Source organism: Tauraco erythrolophus, chromosome Z (assembly GCF_009769465.1).
Source record: "Tauraco erythrolophus isolate bTauEry1 chromosome Z, bTauEry1.pri, whole genome shotgun sequence".
NCBI classification, from domain to species: Eukaryota; Metazoa; Chordata; class Aves; order Musophagiformes; family Musophagidae; genus Tauraco; species Tauraco erythrolophus.
The window spans coordinates 30,124,771-30,146,052 of record NC_141496.1 but is presented as its reverse complement, the minus strand read 5'-3'; the positions used below and the strand labels follow the sequence as shown (position 1 = coordinate 30,146,052).

Here is a 21,282-nt window from a genome sequence, read left to right as displayed (position 1 = left end):
CAATCCAATGGCTGTATTTTGTGCTCCTCTGATCCTTTTCCAAAGAATTAACTTCTTTTGGCCAGGTTCTTACCTCCAGCACTATAAAAACAGCAGATCCAACAAAGTGAGAAGAGCTACTGTAGATTTCTTTGCTGTAAAATACAATCTGAATCACCAATTTCTCTTCAGCTAATTCACACATAAACCCTGCTCACATCCACAAGCCCACAAGACTTTACATTAAACTACTATTGCATGAGTGGCAGGAACAAATACTGTGGCAGGAAAGCTTTTGCTAGGAAAAGAGGATATAGTCAGCAACAAGAGCTTATAGATGTTGTGCCAGGTAATGACAACCTTTTGAAGGTTCTGGGAGATTTACTTTTATCATCTGAGGAGATGATCAGGACTTCATGGAAGAAATGTTTTATTTTAAAGACACGAAGAAGGAGGTCTCTGCTATCTAGGTCACAGGGAAAGCAGACGTGAAGAAAGACGGGGAAGAAAGAATTGAGTGTTTTTGACACACTAGAGGAGAGCAAATCCAAAAGGAGCAGAGGCAAAGCACTGTGGACATGGGTTGTGCAGGACCAGCAAAAGCACAAAGGAGCGGATTCTGATTGCTCATCTCCCAGCTGCCAAAAAGCCTCCCCACATTTTCTGAAGTCAATGTTATTTCCACACCCCAGCCCTGGCACGGGGATATTTTTGAATCCTGAAAAGACAGATGGGAGAGCAGCAAAAATCCTGATCTCTCCCTGCTGGGCCAGGCTGTGCTGGACTGGGACAACCCAGAAGGACATGAAGTGATACCCTCTGCCTAGCAACTGTGCCAAATACTGCTATTACAGTCAGGGTGATGTGACCAAATCCACACCCCTCATTCCTCTCTTTTTAACATATGCTCTCAAAATTCCCAGGAAAAGCTCTGGAAAGTGTCAAAGGGAGATCCCAAGATCAAATCTAAGTGACATCCTAATAAAGCCAGTAGGAGTAAGGGAAAAATGGAAAGGGTGAGTTTGTTCATATCTGAGCAAACTACCATAAAATGCTCATATGTCCATGCCAATAAAATGGGAACAAATTGGCCAGTCAAAGGCATTAATATGCACTTTGTACCCATGAAAGCATCCACCTAAGTACAGAGAACAACAAGACAGGCCTTAAGGAGAGGCCAAAGAGAAAGACATAAATTGTACGTGCTGTTTGCAGTATTTCTTTTTTGAAAGGTACAGCAGCATAATTACCTGTGAATTGGGAAAGCAAATATAAAGCCTTTGATTTAGAATATGTATTTTATGTCTGTATTTGCATAAAAGTGTGTATTTATACATGTACACCTACATAAATACACAAGAGAAATGTATCTATGTATTTATGCATGTACACATGCTTGCACAGGGATGCCGTGTTTACTGTACCTGGCACAGTGAGCAACCAGAGGCAGCCTCAGTAAATTCCGCCTCCGGTGACTAAGCGGATGCAAAAAGTCCTGCTGCAGAACTGTAACTTGCTTTGAACCCAGTATGGGCTGGAGCAGAAACTTGAAGCTCTCCTGACAGTAACTGGCACAGAAGACCCTCTGATGCCCTGCTCACTGCACAATGGTGACAGCTTGCCAAGTGGCAGAGCCCACCAGCCAAGGGGAGCAGCAGGACAGGACATTCTGCTGTGCAAAAAAGCTTGCTTGCCTGCTGAAAGTTTCCTGTTTTCCCAAAAAGTGTAGTGCTCCCTTCCTAGTAGGCTTCCTCAAAGAGGAAGTAATACAGAAGAAATACTATTAAGAAAAATCACTAGGAGGAAATAAGAGAGGCAGCTGGTCACAGAGGGCAGTCCTCGCAGCCTCCCTCATTTTCTCCACCCACAGTGTCTCAGACTTGCTCCGCCGTTTGAGGGAGACCCTGCAAAAAAATCCAGCCTCGCAAACGTCGTTTTTCTCCCTGGAGGCTGTTAATTCTGAAAGCACAAGGGGGGTTTCCTTTGGGGGATTTCTTTGAAAATGTGCCTGACATTTATATTAATTCTTCCTCCTCAGGCTGCAACACAAACTCCTGTCCTTATCTCTTCGCTCAGATTTTAGCCTCTGAGCTTGCGGCAGCCCTGAGGCTCATCCCAGTGCTGGAGCAGCCTCTCCCTTCTCAGTCTGCAGCCTGTGACCCTGTCACTCACTGCTCGGGAGCAATCCCACCGCCTTCACAGCCCAAAGGATACAGTTTTCAATCATGTGCATCCACCTGAACATGGCTTCAAAACAAAACGTTTTTGCCTTTTGAGAGAGCATCTCTTCGCTGTCCTTGTCCCTTCAGCACTATGTACACAGCTGGGAGGAGAGAGCACTCCTGGCAACAGGCTCAGGATTTTCTGTGATTTTGTTGCCCACCTGCCAAGTTTTTTTATCACCTTCTCATGTGCGTAACACTGCAATGGCATGCCTGCAATAAAATTAACTCACTGAGTTCAAATCAAAGTCCTTTTGCTTCCTTTTTTCTATTTTTTCTACTATCTTAAAAAGCACTCTTCACCCTGTAAAACACGGTTTAGTCCCTTGCCCAGTGCTGCTGTGAGCTCCAGGCAAAAACCACACTCATCTGGAAGGACAAATACTAGCCAAGCACAGAAGACAGTGTCCTGCAATAATGCAGCTCCTGGGTTTTTGAGCACCTTCATCTATTTAGAGAATCAAAAGGGCAGAATTTGAATCTGTGAGCAATCAGCATCACATTAAAGGAGCTGAGCAACTTGAATTCTCATGGGGAACATGCAGAAGCATCCCCTTCACTCTGCAGGTTTGCAGTGTCTAAGCCATCACCCCTGTCCTTCTCGGAACAGCACCACAATGGCACTCGCTCGAGGATCCGCTGCTTGAAGCAGATGCATCTGGCCAGAGGACAGCATCCTTAACATTAACACCATCCTGCCTATATTCCCTGCTGCGGCTCCTGCAGAACATTATCTCTATTTAGAGCCAAATTTGACAAGTGAAGGAGGTATAAAACACACCCAAAATAGAGAAGTGCTTTGATCACTGATAGAACAAACACACTGAGCTTTTGTTTTGTCAGAGCAAACGCTCTGTCCCAGACAATGGTAACATTTCTATGACTGTTAGAAACGAAATGCCTTTAAGTTTTATGGTAGGATAGTCTGCTACCCATTCTGTAGGATATTTTTCAGCCACTCGTCAGAAAGACCGTTTCCTGCCCAGCCCTCAAGGATTTTTCTATACGGAGTTGCCCATAGAAGTTCTGGTCTCCTGATGTTCTCAGGCATGTTGCAGAGCTCAAGCCACATTCGCAGGGCAGCAGTGAGTGAGTGCCCACTGAAACATGATCTTCTGTTCTGCTTTGCAGAAGCAAACGCAACAGTCTTCAGTAAAAGGGAAGAAACCCTTGCCAGCAAATCAGGTTTCTGGGTAGCAGCAAGCATGACTCATCACTCAGGCTTACAAGAGACAAAACCACAGTCTGTTGGACACCGATTTATTTATGAAAATCTGAATTAACTCAACTGCATAGTGGAAAATTTGGCTTCCTCAATTTCCACAGAGGCATCATTCATTTTCTGACAGGTTCCCCATGTGCGTGCAGCCTAGACAGCATTGCCCTTTTCTTCAGCCTTATCCTACTCCTACCCATTTCTGTTACCAGTTTTGCTATTGCTTTGCTACCTTTGGCTGGCCTGGTCCTTCCCAGAACAACCCCATTCTAGGCTTCCAGTCATTTTCTTGCAGATAGTGCCTTGCTTGAATCTCACCCATGTCTCTCAGCTACAAATTCTTCTTCATATTCCCGTGGTTCTTCAGTTAAGCACAGCTTTATTTCCCATCATTTGAGTTGCTTTTAATGGGTCACTGTTAATGGGTCATGGTTAGCTGATCCGAGCAGCACCTTCCTGGCGTTTTGACTGTCACAAGTGACCACATTTTTTATTTGGTGCATCACACAGCGTGTCACTTACTGTCATTGCCAGACAATCACTGGCAACAGGACACTGGATTTCTCTTAAGAGCTATCTCTGTGCGAAACGTGAAGCATCATTCATCCTCGACGAGTGAACGGGTTCCTGCTTTGGGAAAGAGGAATGCAGTTGTTGCAGATGTACAGAATTAAATTCTCATTTCATTTGACATAAATCTTCTTAGTGATTATAAATGTGTATGACTAGCTGGCCTATATTACAGCATCCTGTTCTAATTTTAACATAATTTTTCATGAAATTAATGATATCTTTCTGGTTCATTTGTTAGAAGTCCTAATTACCATGAGTTGCATTACGCAGAATGGGAAGATTTTCCGAGGTCACTAGTTATCTCTGCAAATAAAAGTGTCCTGAAAATACTCTACGCAATATCTTAATAGCTTTGTAGGAAACAAATGGATATTAAAAGCTAGAGCTTAATGTTTGTTTGTGCAACAACTAATGCAAATGGGATCACATCTTGCTCCCAGTTTCCAGGGCTTGCCTACACAAAATGTCCACTATCACAGTGATTTTTCCCACTGACTAAGGCAGACAAAGCAAGTCTCACTCTCCTGAAATCATTGCACCCTGGACTGTGAGTCTTGTACTGTATCACTGTTTAAACCAAACATGTCCTAGGAATAACCAAATACCACAACAACAGTGGTTGGGACCTCAGTGGGTTGCACCTCTTTCCCATAACATGTTGCAAATCTCTCCTACTAAAGAAGGTGCAGCAGAGCTGTTCAAGATGAGAAAATCAGACATTAGCAGTTGTGCTCATTAAGGGTCCCATACTGTTTTCCCATGAGAGCATGTGGTAAGCCCTAATATAAACCCCAAAGACTAGGAAATTAAGAAAGCTTGAGCTCAATGCTCTAACTTTGGTGGAAAAGGAGAAAACAAACTCTATATGAATCATAGTTTGTCCCTGTGGTTATAATTCTAATGCTTTGCTTGGGGGATGGCACATTATTATGGTGGTTGAGGAAATCTGCTGCGGGGTGAGTTACTCTGAACTTCTATAGGTAGCAAGAGCGCAAAGGCTCAAGTCCATGGAGGCAGAGAAGGGAAGAGGCTTTTCACCAGAGCCAAGGAGATCTGCCAGGGCAGCAGATTGAGCTCTCCCAGGTCCCAGCTAAGGCAAAACCACAGCAAGTCAGACCCATGGCAGCGCGGCGCAGGACCTGGCACAACAAGTCTCTGCAAATTTGGGCAGCCTGGCCAAGCACAGCCACCCTTTTTCTCCAATTGATAACACCCATAAATGCATCTCTGAGTAGCTGGATGAATGGGGGATGCACACACTGATGTTTCAGGTGAGCCATAGAGCTTTTCTCAAGGCAGCCCTCATGACCCATCTGAGTGGCTAGGTCATGTACTGCACAAGGAGACCAAAGCCTAAATGGCAGAATTTCAATTCTGCTTTAAAAAACCCACCAAAAGGACAACCCCATATAAATCACCATGGCAAATGACATGCACGTGGCCACCTTTACCCATCCCCGCCTTGCATCTTGCAGGGAAGCTGCCACAAGAACTTCTTCCCTTTTGCCACAAACTTTGCAGTTACAAAGCTTCTTCGTGAATCACTGTGAACACCAGGTGGGTGCTTTGTGCAAGTCTGGCACTTGCCGCTCAGAAGCGGTGTGCCTTGGGTGTCCGATCCCATGGTTTTTCATCCTTTGTGAAGCACTGCCACTCACAAAAGCAAAGGCAGCGATTTTGTTAAAAGGAAGGCTGTGTTTCTGCATTGCTCCTGTCACTGGCTGACTCACTGTTGTTTTGAAGGTCACTGCCTGAAGAGATGACTAGGTGAGATTTAGGTATCAAAGCTCCTCCCAGAGCTCTCATGAACCATCAACAAAGAATAAAATCATCCCTACAACACGGAGTATGCAAGTGACCTTCACTATTTGTCTTGCAATAAGGTTGAGCCTAAAACAATCTTTCAGTGGCTCTTTCAGGTCATTACCATGCGCTTTGGGAAGGCGTGGTAAATACCTTCTCCTCAAGTGGTTCTGCACAAAAATATGACACATGATTTTTCAGGGAGATTTCCTAATAGCTTTTCATATCAGGGCTATCTGAGATGAAAAGTGAAGTGGAGCATTAGGCTTGGTAGGTCAGTAAACTGCTCCACGATGAATTTGTCCTGCTGCTGCCACAGAGGCAAGCAAACTGACAGAATCACACAATTTTCTTTTTCTTACCGCAAATTCTAATGTTTGCAGCTTGTGGTTATGCAAACTGCCCTGAACGCTGTGTGTCACAGCTACCCCCTTGTGTGAAATTTGCAGGAGCACTACGCACAAAACTTAAGTCAGTAATTTTCAGGAATTAAAACTTTCTGGTTTTTTTTTTCACTTCTCCTTGCTGTTTATGTATATCACTTTGCCTGCATTTGGTGCAGTAATTTTGGCATGATTTGTGTCTAGCCCAGTTGCACTGCTTCCTGGCCCGACGACCAGTGTTGCTGCCTGAACTACATGGCTGCACACTTTGCAGCAGCTAACTTTGCAGCGTGGCAGACCGTGTGTTATCTGCAAACACAAAACACACATTTTTTTAAACATTAAAAAACCCCCTTCGATAAAATACCTATTATATTAACTTGAAAGAGAGCACTATACTCCTGTTCAAGATTTCTAGACACGTGGTTTCTTACACGATAAAAAGCAGTACTGCCCACTGACATTACCAGGGAAGTCACAAGAGCTCACGGAACCTACCCCAATATGGATATAACAAGTTGATTTGCTACAGGGGTAGGAAACATATGCAAATGACGGCTACGTCGAAATGGAACAAAACTGCAACAAATGTAAAAAGAAGGAAATCAGATTTTTAAAACCAAGAGGAAAGATTATAATGAACACTAGGGAAATTCCCTTTTAGAGTGGAAATTTTAGTAAATTTATCTAAGCTTCAATCAGCATTCGGTTATGTGCAAACACAAACGTTTATATTTAAAGTCAGAGGAACACAATCATGACTCCAGACCAGTAATTTATTATCTTAATTAATAATATATATTACTTTATATCATGTAACTGTATACGATCACATCATCTTACTAAGAGAAAATTCTGTTATATTACTTTATATCATGTAACTGTATACGATCACATCATCTTACTAAGAGAAAATTCTGTTTGCTGGAAGCCTGGTACTCAAGCTGCTGCTTCCTACCACTTGTGGAAAGCCCAGGTTCAGGTCTATCATTCACCTCTGACATTTTCTGGTTGTCATTTGTTAGCCTAACATTAAAACTATCTAGGCTCCCTGTAAAGTTTATTCCTATGTGCTAAACTACTCTGCTGTTCTGCCTCTCATGGCTAGCATGTATTAATCCCTGTATTGTCATATGATAACTGCTATGTCTAGACCTCATAAAAAGCGTGGGACTAAATGATAGCTCTTACCCTGGATTCCCACAATCATGGTATTCCCAAAATGGGGAGTTCTGACGCTGTTAGCAAAAAGACATGTAAGCTGTGCTGGAAAGGGAGAGATAGCTTTGGTCCAACGGGACTGCTTTGGCATTACAAATCAGGATAGCTCAGAATCCCTCGTTCTGTAAAAATCTCAGTACTTATTTTGGTGCTACAAGATTGTGTTTCTTCAGGCACTCCTTTTTTCAATAAATTCTAAGCCACAGCCTTGTTATTTCTCTATTATCTATCCTAAATTGCTCTTCATTGTTCCAATGGACTATAAAGCATCCCTTCTCCTGTACTGTGGAAAAAGAGTGTGTTCCAGTTACAACCACTGTACATTACAGCCCTTAGGAAACATGATGGTGTTCCTGCTCCTCCAAGTGTGTTGGAAAATGCAAGAATTCCATAGATCTCCTCTCCCTTCATTTTTGTGATACATAAGTTTCATTCTTACTGCTGGCCTCCGAAAGAAGGAAAATGTAAAGAAATATAAGGTGCACCTGGCTTACAGGCAGAAGGATGACAGCTCCCCTGTCATTACAAGGCGCGTCTGCAGGGGAACAGAACGGGTTTCTCTATCAACAAGCACATCCTTGAGGAGAAGAGGAGTTGTACCTTCTAGCCTATAAAACCACAGATAACTTTTATAAGAAATGCATATGAGTAAGCTGAAAGTAAGCTGATAAAGAAAGATAATCAGCAAATTGCCATTAGAAACTGCTTTGGCCATAACTTAGTTCTCTAAAGACAGTCTCTAGGATCTGCCTGCACTGTGCAGTTGTAGCAGGATTTAATGTGTTTGCTGTCTTACTTAATTTCCCAACAGACTTCATGCTCCTGAGTCCTGCTGGCCCCAGATTCTGAAGCATAAAATCATCTTCATTCTAGCCAAGCTCAGCCTTATTGAAGTCTACTGCTCAACTGCTGTGTTCTCACAAGCAGCACAGGAACTGCTCTGCTGGTTTCTTGGTCATTGCAAGACAATCATGTAGGCTAGAAAGGAAAGAAGCACAAAATAAACAATAGACAGGTCAAATAAGGACAGTAAGCCCCTAATTAGTATCTATGAGATTACAGTGAAAACACACACACATACATACACACATTCATCTATTTATACTCGTCTATATTAACTGCAGAATATACTGAGCAGAGGTTTTTTTCTTTAATATCGTGGGAGCAAGCAGATATAAAGCAATCAGAAAAGAATTCTCAGAGTGACCTTCTGGGCTGATGTATGCTGCAGACATTCCCAAAGCCGATGGAGACAACATGATTCATTTTCATAAATTATTGAACCAAAAACAACTTTCAGCATCTAGAAATAAATATCACATTGGTAACTGTTGCATTATTCACCATACATGGGCTGATTGAAAATCTATGTGTCAAGCAGTGAGTCAAATGTTTATTCATGGCAAAGAGATAACAAGGACATACATACACATACACAAAGCCACAGAGTGTTTGCAGAAGGCTGATTTCCTAATAGAGGTACCGTGCTTGTTTATTATTCACTACTAGCTTGCTTTGAAAGAATCGTTTTCACTTTTAATACTAAAGGTGACATCAAGTCTCGGAATTTCAGTACGTATTCTGAACTCTTCGGTTCTGTGCGTGCTGGGTGGATGGCCAAGTCTAAAGTCTTAGTTCCTGTTCATATGGCTTTCTCACTTATTTTAGACCACAGGTTTGAAGAACACAGCAGGAGGTTTTTCTTTGTCTCAGTCAAAAGCAGTACACAACTTGGTAATTCATTCTTCTCTGTTTATCAGGACAAGTGGCATGCAGACAGGCTGCAGAGTAGAATTTACCCAGCCACAAATGCAAGAAAGAGTGGTGCATAGGACAAGGCAGAAGAAAAAGATGAGAAAAGTAGCCAGCAGAAAGACAAATATTTTTTGAGAGGATTTGAAGAGTATATACATGCCACCAAGTTATAAATATTTAGCCAAACCTTCCTTGAGATTTGTTTGCATAACTTTCATTAGCACTTCTGTTATTCAACACATTTTGCAAACAGAAACTCTTCACTTTCAATAGCATGCTACCTATTACAACCTCACAGCGACTAGACATATTTTCACTGAGAAACTGGGAAAATATTTCACCTGAAAGCCTGAGTTTTTCATATTCACGCAACAACAAAACCAAAGGGAATCTTTGAAACTTAACTTTTTCAAAGGAAAGTTAATATGGTCACAGAAGCAATAACTTAATCAGAAGTCCAGTATTCTGTAGAACAGCAATTTCAGCAGATATTTGCTGACAAGTTTACTGCTAACTTCCTCAAAGCCTCATAGTAATTCAATATCAAGCTCAGAGCTTTGCTTCAAATCAAAATATAATTAGCATACAACTGGCATTATTTCATAGAATCATAGAATCATAGAATGGTTGGGGTTGGAAGGGACCTTAAAGATCATCTAGTTCCAACCCCCCTGCCATGGGCCATTCTGCCATGGGCCATTAGAGCCATTTAAATGGCTTTATCATAGCAGAATCCAAGCAAAACTTACTTCTTCATCCTTGTAAACTTTTTTTCTCCCGGAGAAGTTCTGCACCTGTGATGTCTCGTCTCTTCTTCCTCATGATATCACTCATGCACCTGGTTGCCTGCAAAATCAAAACCACTAAATTGAGGGGCTGCCTGAATTTACACCTTTGACAGACATGGGAGGCGTCAGAGACAAAAGCAATATCCCTTTAAGGATGGCTAACTTGAGCACAATAAAGCCAGCATACACACGCTGGCGCTATTTTGGCTACATTCAGGCCCTCAGAAATTGGTATTTCTTTACATATGGATCCAGGAAGAAGGTAAGGCCGCAGGCATGTGATTAAAGCATTGGTCCGGATCTTAAATTGGAGGTCATCTTAGATAGCCCACATTTTTCAAAGCAATAAAAGTAATAATGGAAAAGTACTGACAAAAGCTAAAACAACAAAACGCATATTGGAAAAAAAAAAGCCTTCAAGCCAGCCAGACCTTATAGCTACTCCGCAAGGAGCTTCCCACTGCTTTTACACAGACACTCCCTTCTCTGCCTCTCCCCAGCTCTTGCTTTTCCCCCATGGCATAAGTGATCCCGCACATCTCTTGCACCCTCCAGCCTCCCCAGCTGGTCACACAGACCTCCCTCCCCTCTGAGCAGTCAGGGAGGGCTGCAGACCCTCCCACTCCCTGGGAAGGTCTTCTCCTCCCGGAGGGAACACCTGCCTTCCTCCCACAAACTCCCTGCAGCAGCAGGTCCTGTAGCTCTGACATTGGCCCTAGAAGACACCGTTGTCTTCATAAAGCAGCCCTGCTCCCAGAGCAGTGTCTACAACCAGAGGATTTTTTTAGCCCATTTAATTATGAAACAAATCATATGTTTCATAAATGTAGGGTAAAGCAGTTTGTCCACAGGGACAAACCAGTTGACCAGTCCAATGCAGCTGCAGGACCACGGTCCACTTATTAACACTCCTGTTGTCCTAACACATCAAAACCCATTTCAGAGTCATTAAATATTTAAGATATTTACCAGGAGAAGAGTAAAACTGATTTGCTGTGGAGGCCATTCTTGACACTGGACAGTAAGGAAAAATCCAAGCTGAGTGGCTGCAGCCACAACAGGAAGGGATCAGTCCCTCGATGCCAAGAGCACAGGCACACGCTCCTGAGATGACAGCCAAAATTACTAGCAGAAATTACATTTTACTTCCATGGCTCATTCACGCTTCAACCACTTCTCTTTCCTCCTAATATTTAATTAAACTTTAATCTTTCTCTGAGGGGGCCCTCATGGAGATTGGCAAACTGGAATTTAAAACTCTGTTTCAGGAAATGGAAAAAACGTTTCTGGAACAGAAAAAGTTGCTTTGCAGCTGTCAAGAGTTAGGTTTCTCAGAAAGTCTTTGAGCAAGTCCGGTCTATAACTTTTAAAGCAACCTGATGGCAGGAAGAGGGTTCCTGCAGAGGCAATGAACAGCGAGGAGAAACCCTTCGAAGTCTGCAGTGGGATTGTGCTGGGAGAGAAAGCAGTTACCTTACACCAAGGAGCTTTCAAGGTGCAACTGTGCAGCAGTGGCATCTCTTCCTCAATTTCAGTTGCAGATGTTGCTTTTCAGTAGTGTACAACCCACTGAAAACTTCAGCTTGGCTTTTAGACCAAGTTAACTGGCTGTTAACTTTCCTTTAGCCTGAGTAGGTGTACTGGCACAGAAGGCCAGGAAAGCAGGAAAGCTCATGGGCAGCGTGCTATTGCTGCAGGACCAGCGATCACAAGTGACAGGGAGCACTGTTAGCTGTGGCTGACACCTGAGTCCCAATAGTTCAAGTCCCAGGGCTCACAGGGATCACTGGGTCCATGTCAGGTTCCCTGAGCTCAGGTCTTTGGGCCTTTACGTTGAAGTGTTTGTACCAGTCTAATATCTTCCATCAGGCTGATGATGTGTTACTGATGTAGCTGCTTATATATGTGCTGTACAGATGATCTTCCCCTGTCACTGCTTACTCTCTTTCCTAACCAGAACAAATTACATAAGGATAGGCACTGTGAAACAAGCGTAACTGCTCCTACTAGTAGGGCTTCAGCTGTTTCAACAAGAGCAGAAAAATTTAAGTCAGCACTTTTATGTGTAGACGACCATCACTGGTGCTAGTTAATGACAGGACCCTTTATGTTTGTGACAGTCAACATAAGCAACTCCCACTCCAACTTGAATTTAGCTGTACTTTTTCCCAAGTTGATTCTATGGTTTTAGCTGCAGCCTTGACCCAATGCAGCCTGCCTTCTGCATAGTACAGACCATGAAAAATCAGACTAATTCCAACATCAAACCTTGAAGTTGCAGCTAGATATCTTCAGATGACACAGGATCAAACATATTCCTCGACAATTTCTTCCAAAAGCAAATTCCTTTGCTGAAAAAGAGTTATAATTTGAATTTTATTGCAAATATCTGACATCATGTTCCAGCCACTAGACCTCCATTGTATTTCTGTCTGATAGATTAAGCAACACTCTAGTAGCTGATTTGTTCATTTTCTACGTTTACAGCCCAAGATCAAGTTGCTTTTTTGCTTGGGGGTAAAAAAAGGCAGGTATCTCCACTTATCAGAAGCACTGACATAACTTCTTTTTGGCTGCCTTCCCTTCCCTCTGGGTGTTATTTTACTTTTATCTGATCAAGTCACTCATCCATAACTCAGCTTCCATTAAACATTCAGCACATGGTTCATTCGCATCAGCAGGGCCAACTGCAGCGATGAGCAATGGCCCTGTTGTGCCTTCCAGGACTCCTCAGAAATGAGACACATGTGGGTTTGCTTTTCTACACGTCACAAAAACGAAGAACGTGATAAAATGGTTGATCACAACAACAGACTTGACAGAAAACAGAAAGAGAAGGATTTTGCAGGAGCGCTTACCCAGCAGGCAGAGGAAAGGAGAATGAATCCACTCTTAGAAGGACTTCAGGACCAGTTTGCTGTGAAGAAATACAATCACACAGGGGTGGATTCAGCCGCTACACAATGCCCTCAGGTTTGGCATTCCAGTCTTTGAACACACTCTCATCCTGACCTTGGAGACAGGAGAAGCTGCTGGGTGCTCTACCCTTCAACTGACAGCACTCCAGGGCTGTATCACTTTCTGGCTCTGTGCAAAACCAGCCAAATCTTAACCCACTTGTCTGAGCAGGAACTTCCCTCATCCCTATGCTTTGACTGGGTGAACAAATGTGATATTCTCACCAGGCTTGCCAGCTAACCCAGCCTTGGACATTCAATTCAATTAACAGCAACCAAGTGCACCCAAAAGAGGACGTGGATACTCTGCCCTTATAGCTCAGCAGTCACTGTGCACAAAGGTTCAGATCATGTCCCTGCCTCATCGTGCCTCCATTGGAGAAGAAGGCACCAACCACCAGTAGGATGGATAGTCAGAGCCATCTCTCTCAGACACTATGCAAAATGTCACTTGTTTAGCAGGAAAGATTTCAGTTTAATTCTAAACTGTCTGTGAGCAGCCCCTAAACTTCATACTACCATCAGTTAACTTGGCAATTGTGGAAATCCTTTAAGGCAGCTGAAATCCTTGTCAAATCAAGTTTATGTCATGACCTCAGTTGGACTTGAACCACCATGCAGAACTCAGCAGTTCAGTTGTTAAGAAATCTGAAGTACATTTGAAAAAAAAACTGTCAAAAAAACCCCAATCAAACAAAAATAGAATTATGACAGCAGGGAAAACTCCGATTTGATGAAATAGTGGCCAAATACACTTAGACTAAGCGAGTTCCCACTGCAGGTTAAACTAGCTCACAAAGTGCAAAGCATTTTCTTAAGGCAACCCAAACCTTCTGCATCTGGTCATCTGAAGGGAACATCTCTGCACGCCTGAGTCTGAGTGTTTTTTCTTGCTGGGATCCACTGCAGCCCAGATCTTGTCTCCACTCTCTCCAAGGGCTGCAGTATTGAAGCTGATCATCTGTCATTTTTATCTACTCCAAACAGCTTAAACCTTTAACAGCTAGGTAGGATCATAGAACTGTAGAATCATAGAATGGTTTGGGTTGGAAGGGACCTTAAAGATCATCTAGTTCCAACCCTTCTGCCATGGGCAGGGACACCTTCCACTAGACCAGGTTGCTCAAAGCCTCAACCAACCTGGACTTCAACACTTCCAGGGATTGGGCATCACTGTCCAAAGGGTTATTTCTAGAGCCATGGGACAGAGGCCACCTCTTCTTCCCCCTCGCCTGGTGACTGCAGCAAGGAGTGCCTCACCAGTAGTGACAGCACAGCCTCTGAGGCACTGAGGAAGGTGGCAACGGTGTCACGGTGCCAGCAGCAGCTCTGCAGTGTGCATGCCTGTCTAGCAACTGAAAGCAGCTTGCTTCACGTAGACTGAAACAAAAACTTCCAGGTAAGTGCACTGGGTAAATTTTTCTTTAATATCTTCACTTCTTGCTATTCCAATTTATGAAATGCTTATATTCTGAAACTGAATATAAAGCTATCCATTTAACGACCATAGAGAAGCAAAATGCTACGGCTACTTAATTTTAGGATGACTCAGTTCTTCATGTCTTCAGCTCATTATGGCTTTATGACTTCAGAACCGGATTTGGCTGCCTTAGTTTCAAATGAGGACAAGGCATACAGTACAAGAAGACATACTGCGTCTGTTCCCAAAATATATGCACAGAGATTTTAAATAAATCTTCATTTAAGAAAGCCATCAGATAGAATTCCAAGATTCTTCAGCCAATGAAAACAACACAGATAATACAATTAGCTGGCTGGCCTTGAAAATTATAAAGCTGATGTGCTCTAATGAAATGAAACCGAGACAGTGTTTGCTCCGCCAGCTGAGTTTCTGGAGGCAGCCTCATTCTCCAGAGAATGTCTTGTCCGATCACTGGCATGCCAACAGCCAGATGCTTTTCTGGTTCTGGTCTACCTTATAGGAAGACTGGAATCTGAGGCCTGGCAAAGAAATAAACTATCTAAATCTGCTCAAAGTTTCACAGGGTACAACTCTGTTCTGCAAAGAGGAGGGATGAAGCTTTGCCAGTTGCGTGCATTCACATCCCAGTTGAGCTAAAGCTTGGAAATAAGAGCGCATTTTTAAGAACATTATTAGCAATATAACAGAGAAGTGACTCTCCAACTGGCTGCCTTAACAGCTGTATGTGTTTTATTCCTGTTCAGTCCCAGCATCATCTGTTTTTTCAATTATTTCAAATGACTTTTCCAAAAGAACTTTTTTTTTCCTTTTTTGGTGACGTACATGATTTTACTCCTTTGGATGCATCTTCTTGACACAGTGTCATGTTTAAATCCAGCCAGCAATTAAGCCCCACACAGCTGCTTGCTCACTCCCTCCTGGTGTGATAGGGCCGAGAATCAGAAGGGTAAAAGTGAGAAAACTCGTGGGTTGAGATAAAGACAGTTTAACAGGTAAAGCAAAAGCCATAGACACAAGCAAAGCAAAACAAGGAATTCATTCACCTCTTCCCTTGGGCAGGCAGGTGTTCAGCCATCTCCAGGAGAGCAGGGCTCCATCATGCATAATCATGCATAACCGTTACTTGAGAAGACAAACCCCATCACTTTGAACATCCTCCACTTACTTCTTCCTGCAGCTTTCATTGCTAAGTGTGACGCCATATGGTACGGAATACCCCTGTGGTCAGTTGGGGTCAGCTTCCCAGCTGTGTCCCCTCCAACTTCTTGTGCACCCACCACCTGGCGGGGTGGAGTGAGAAGCAGAAAAGGCCTTGACTCTGTGTAAGCACTGCTCAGCAGTAACGAAGACGACTCTGTGTTATCAACACTGTTTTCAGCACAAATACAAAACACAGCCCCATACCAGCCGTTGTGAAGAAAATTAGCACTATCCCAGCCAAAACCAACACATGCAGCTGTTTTATCTATAGCCTGTACCAAGCAGAATTCGAGACAAGAGGAAGAAGTTAAGTTTGGCATAGGTACAAAGGATACCTTTGATAAGTTTTCCTTGAATGCAAGTGGAGTAAAATATGAGTAATCTAGTGAGGGAAGCTCATAACTGTTATACCAGTTCAGGCCCAGGGTAGCTGAGCACATGCACACATCCCGCTAAAGCCAATTAAATGGAAATTCAGCCATGCCGCATGCTGATTGTATTAAGAGCTCTTAGGCCTGCTACAAGACAGAAAGTGAGTTCTGGACTCCAAAGCAGCTTAAGGTAAATGAGAGGTACGTTATAAAATTTAATTGATATGGGTATCTTAAAGGCCATAAAGGAGCTGGGACTGCTGTACTAAAAGGTAAGAAACAACCATAGGAAACAAGAGCAAGAATAACATTTTTTGAAGAAAATAAGTAGTTGCCTTCAATTCTGCCATTTTGAACCTCTGCAGGAGGAACACTTCTACTTTTCTGCTGAAAGGTCTTGCAATTCATCTACAGCTAATTTTTCCATGTGTCAGACAAAAATGCACATACCACCTGTATTTTCATCCCACTTCCTATGGCCCCTAGCAATTTAGCACTAAAGTAGTTGCATGTAGTTTTTTGCCACTGTATGATTTCCAATTCTTGTTACATTTATGAATAAATGGTGACCTGAACCTCTAAAGTATAAGATGCAGTTATTCTTATTTCCCAGCTGTTATGCTATGGTGGTAATAATGCCACCTGCAGCACCTCTGTATAGTCTCTAATCTTCTCATCGCCCCAGGTAAGACTTAGACTTGCCACCTTTTCCATCTCAGAGAACAAACTCAGGCAGAGAAAACAGGCTTAGAAATAGAAAAGCTGCTGCCTTTAATTAAATCACAACAAAGTCTCTAATTGTAGCCCAGGGAAGAGCCTTTTAAATAAATTCATATGTGTTATAGCAAACACTTGAGATGCAAGGTGGAAGTCGGTCACTAGTTTTTCAAATTAGCACATCTTTAAAATGGTTTGCTATAAATAACACAGAAAGCATCATTAAAAACCATTGACCTGCCTTGAGCAAAAAAAATCTGAGGCTCCTTCTTCTGCCCTCTCTGATGCAAATAGCACAGTCTCCTGAGTCTTTTTGTCAAGCTGCAGTAAATTTTCAAGATTTTTCAGAGCACCTATTTTTTACAAGAAGAGAAACTGATACAGGCTCCAAGCATTTTTTCCCAATGATCTCATTTTCTAAATGTACTAGCTCCAGTCTAGCTTACCTCGATCAGAGATGGCAGCAGCAACTATACTATACTCAAGAATTTCCACTTAAGCAAATCTCTGCTAAGACACATACGTGGCAGCTCTGTAGCAAGAAAATGTGTTGTCTCTGTCTCCCTTTACAATATACCATCTGGTTCCTTCCTGTCTCACTTGAGAAAATGCCTCATCCAAAGTTTCACGGCTTTTGTTTTCTCCCTTTTCTAAGAAGGACTGGTACTGTAAGGATTAGTATACCGTAGACATAGAAAAATCAAAAACCTTGGTAGTTTTGAAAAAACAAGACCAGGATAGAGTGTCCAACTATCGGTTTGAAATACCAAACAGTGCTGGGGTACTTTCAGTATAGATTCACCTCATCCTACTAACAGATTACATTGTTCTGAAGTATCATTTCTATGTCAGTGGAAATTATCACCACCAAGAATGACGCAAGTTCTGTAAAAACACTAACTAGAAACAGATATCATACCTGAACCAAAAATCAAGGTCACATTATGAACACACACTAGTGTGCCACGTATACTCCACATTTGCTGCCCAAATACTGGTTTTCTCATATTTGTATTTTCTGATTCAAATGCCACAATAATGAAACAGCAGCCATAGAAATGCTCAACAGGCCAAGGCTGTTTTAATTACAATTACAGATTAGGTGTCTAATTTCTAGTCTTTCCTTTTGCATCCTTTTATTCCAATGTCAAAGAAAACATGTAGTGAGGCATTTATGTTTGTATATACTATCCTCCTGACTACATGTCCAGCCTTATGAATTAATGAGTGACAAAAGTTGTACAAATGTTGTCTCTGCATCTCTTTTGTTAAAGTGCATTATTTCCTTTTCTTCCTCACTTAACTTTTCCATGTTAGAATGCATTCAGCATTTTTGCTGGTTTCAGCCACTACCAAAACGGTGGGCTGGACCTGTACATCAGTGCTGACAGCCAGGAGCAGCACTAAGTGCCCTGCCCACGTGTGCTTCCTGCACGGAAAATCAGGTTAACTGATAGTCCAGCTGCTCCATGCGGCCAGTGCAGGGCAGGATGGGTGGAAAAAAAACCAGCATGAGGCTTCTTCAGCAGAACAAAGACAGAGAGAGTCATCTAATACATGCAAATGCACGTGCATTTCAAATTTGTGATATAATTTACAAGATGAATCTTTTCTAGTAGAAGTGAGGAAGGAGAAGAGAGAAAGAGGAAAGCGATGTCTGAGCTTTACTAAGACAAAAAAAAAAATCCCTGCGAGAGCAGAATAGCAGATAACTGCCTATAATTTAAGTTTCAGGCCAAATAAAACTTCGTATTTGCTTTGCTGTAAACTAGGTTCAGCCACTTTTCTTACAGAGAGAAAGTGGCTTGTGGATCACACCTCAGGTCCATTTTCAGTAAAGACAGACCTATCTATGTAAAGAAAAAAGAGATTAAGTTAAAAGTAAATAATGAAGTTGTTCCTCACCCCCATAGTCTAATCACTTAACTATGACACAGGCATCGATACGGCATCTACCTTGCTGAATCCAAAGTCAAAAACCACTGAAAAAATAAGTCAAAATCAAGGAACTTGTAATTTGGCTGTTCGTTTTTCTGGAAACATTGGAAAACATTGCCTTAGAGGTCTTCAGAATCTTCCTTAGAGATCTGCAAGACTCCCTAGGACAAAGCCCAAGAAACCCAGCCCAAATTTGGTGCCAATCCTGTCATGAGCAGGAGGCTGGGCTAGATGATCTTCCAGCCTGAATGATCCTATGATTTTTGTTAACTACCTCTCTACAAGCTTGAATACCCTTTAAAGTTACCATCAAAACCAAAAAATGTCTATAAATCATTAGAAAATCTGCATTTCTTGAAGTTGCAACTATGCCTGTACCACTTGTACTTCCCCAGCTAGCAAATGCACCGCTGTAACGGGTGATGCTGCCTCACACTGTGCCATTTCTGCACCCACCTCCTCACTACCTAGGGCATTTGAGCTGAGACATTATTTCAAACTAGTTAAACTACAGGTACCATTCAACCCAATTCAGTTGAAGTAGCTCAAAGTTCCACGTTGATTAAAATTATTTACTTCAGCTAAGTTTTACTTTTTAAATTATTTACTTCAGTTATGTGCTGGTGGATTATTTTTATAAATTTATGGTAGAGCAAACCACTCAAATCAAACACAAATGGGGATGTGTGTATATACATACATACAGTCAGTTTAACTAAATAAAAAAAAATAAATATATCATTAAACATCAATTTATGTGTACAGTAGGCTGTGGCTTGGCCCTCTGGGATCCTAACATCCTCTTTTATCAAACTTTTCCATGTGGAAACTCTCGACTTTATTTACAAGTACTGCAGTATGAACCTGTAAATACTGTCAATATTTCATTTTCTACAAAGCGTCTTTAAACCGCATCGCCCTGGGCAGACATGGCAGGTCACTGAAGTAAGCAGCACACACTTTAAAAATAATCCCCATTTATTTCGGAAACAGTACAACAAAGAAATATTTGACCTGTGCATCCACAGACTACATAAGTAGTTTGATAAGCAATTAGTACTGCGCAACCAACTCACAACACCCATAGGTTTTGAAGTGCTTAGCAAAATAATAGAACATTGTTGTTCCCATTTTACAGCTGGAACAGCTGATACAGAAAACTGAGATGACTTGTCTGAGGTCTTATAGGAAATCAACGTCACAAATGGGGAATAAGGCCCACAATTCCTGACTCTCAAACCCAATCTTAAGCCAAAGATGACTTGATCATCATTAAATTTATAAACAAATACTGAGAAGAAAAAATAATTTGATTCTTTCAACTCAAATAGGAAACAAAGATTTCTCATAGGTACAAGACATGGTTGTTGTTGCAGCAATTTGTGGATTGATAAGACCAGATATCCCAAAGTCACTGATGGGAAGAGACCCCTTAACAAAAACCAGATGGGTAGAAAGAGGACAGCAGCATGGAGCAAGACAGATCCCAGGGTCCACTGGAACCACTGAAACCAAACTTGTGGCAAAGCAATGTTCCAGAGATATCCCCAAGATGCCAAGAGGCATTTCAGAGTTGCAAGAGTTTCTGCAGAGTCCCCTGCACTAACAAACACTTCCCTCGCGCTGTAGCGTGGGGAGCCCAGCTGTGAAGAGGCTCCCGGGCCACTTTACTATTGGGAAGCTTGGTATGGCCATGGGAAGCAGAGGCTGCTAGAGACCAGTTGCTCTACAGCTGAATCAGGGCTTGCTCAGGCACCCCTCAGTCTGGGATCGTGGTGGTGCACAGATAGACACTTTTACACAGGGTCTTCATTTCTGCAATATGGCTATTCTTAACGATTACCTCTCAACTTCGCATGTTTTGCATTTCGACGTAGCACCACATTGCTGAACGCTAATTAGAAATAGCGCTTGTTATCCACTGCATGTAGACATACTGTCTCAAGAGCCCTGGGATTTCACAAGAGGATATTCCTATGGGCAGAGATAGAAATGAAGATCGACCTCTTTTGGCATGAATATCTACTCTAAGGGGCTGCAGAGACTGCCCATAGGGCACACTCATATACTGCCTTTGAAGAATAACAGCACATAATTCTGTTTCAATGAACCACCACCAATTTCATAGGCATGGCATGGCGCCTGAGCACATGCTTCACAGAAGGAAAAGCAATGCACAGATAAGCTGAGAGAAGAGACCAATACTACATACAACAGGGTATCTAAGGATCTTCTTTCCCTTATATCATCCAGTCATATTCACATTGCAAAGATCTTTGTTAGCTCCCACAGATGGGAAGTTTGGGACTTCAGGTGAGGCCACATGGCTCATTTGGTGTCACGCTGAACTCTTGTTTTTTCCGTGAGCTGGGCACTTCCAGTTTTCCTGAGGTAGCAGATACAGAGGTCTTTGTTTCACAAATTTAAGAAAAACAAAAGTGAAGGGAAAGGGGACAAGCAGACGGATGCGTTGGAGCTTCTTAAGAAAGACACAAACACACTTGACGTAAAACACGTTTCTGAAATACTCCATTGGGACAATGTCAGAGCCTTCAAAAGGAAACTTCACCCTCTCAGAACCACCCTGAAGAACAATTGCAGGATTATTGTGGCAAGTTACAAAACATTTATATCAGAGGCATGACTTCTCATAAATAAATGGCCAGGCACCTGGCTCTCCAGGGCCTTGAACTCCATGCAGAACGGATGTTTTGC

General features: G+C 42.4%; 1 protein-coding gene across 1 annotated transcript in view; it reads left to right on the top strand.

Moving 5' to 3' along the window:
* Window positions 1-21,282, top strand: part of HMGCR (3-hydroxy-3-methylglutaryl-CoA reductase) — a 213,999-nt gene that overhangs the window by 65,963 nt on the left and 126,754 nt on the right. The gene's annotated exons all lie outside the window — the stretch shown is intronic.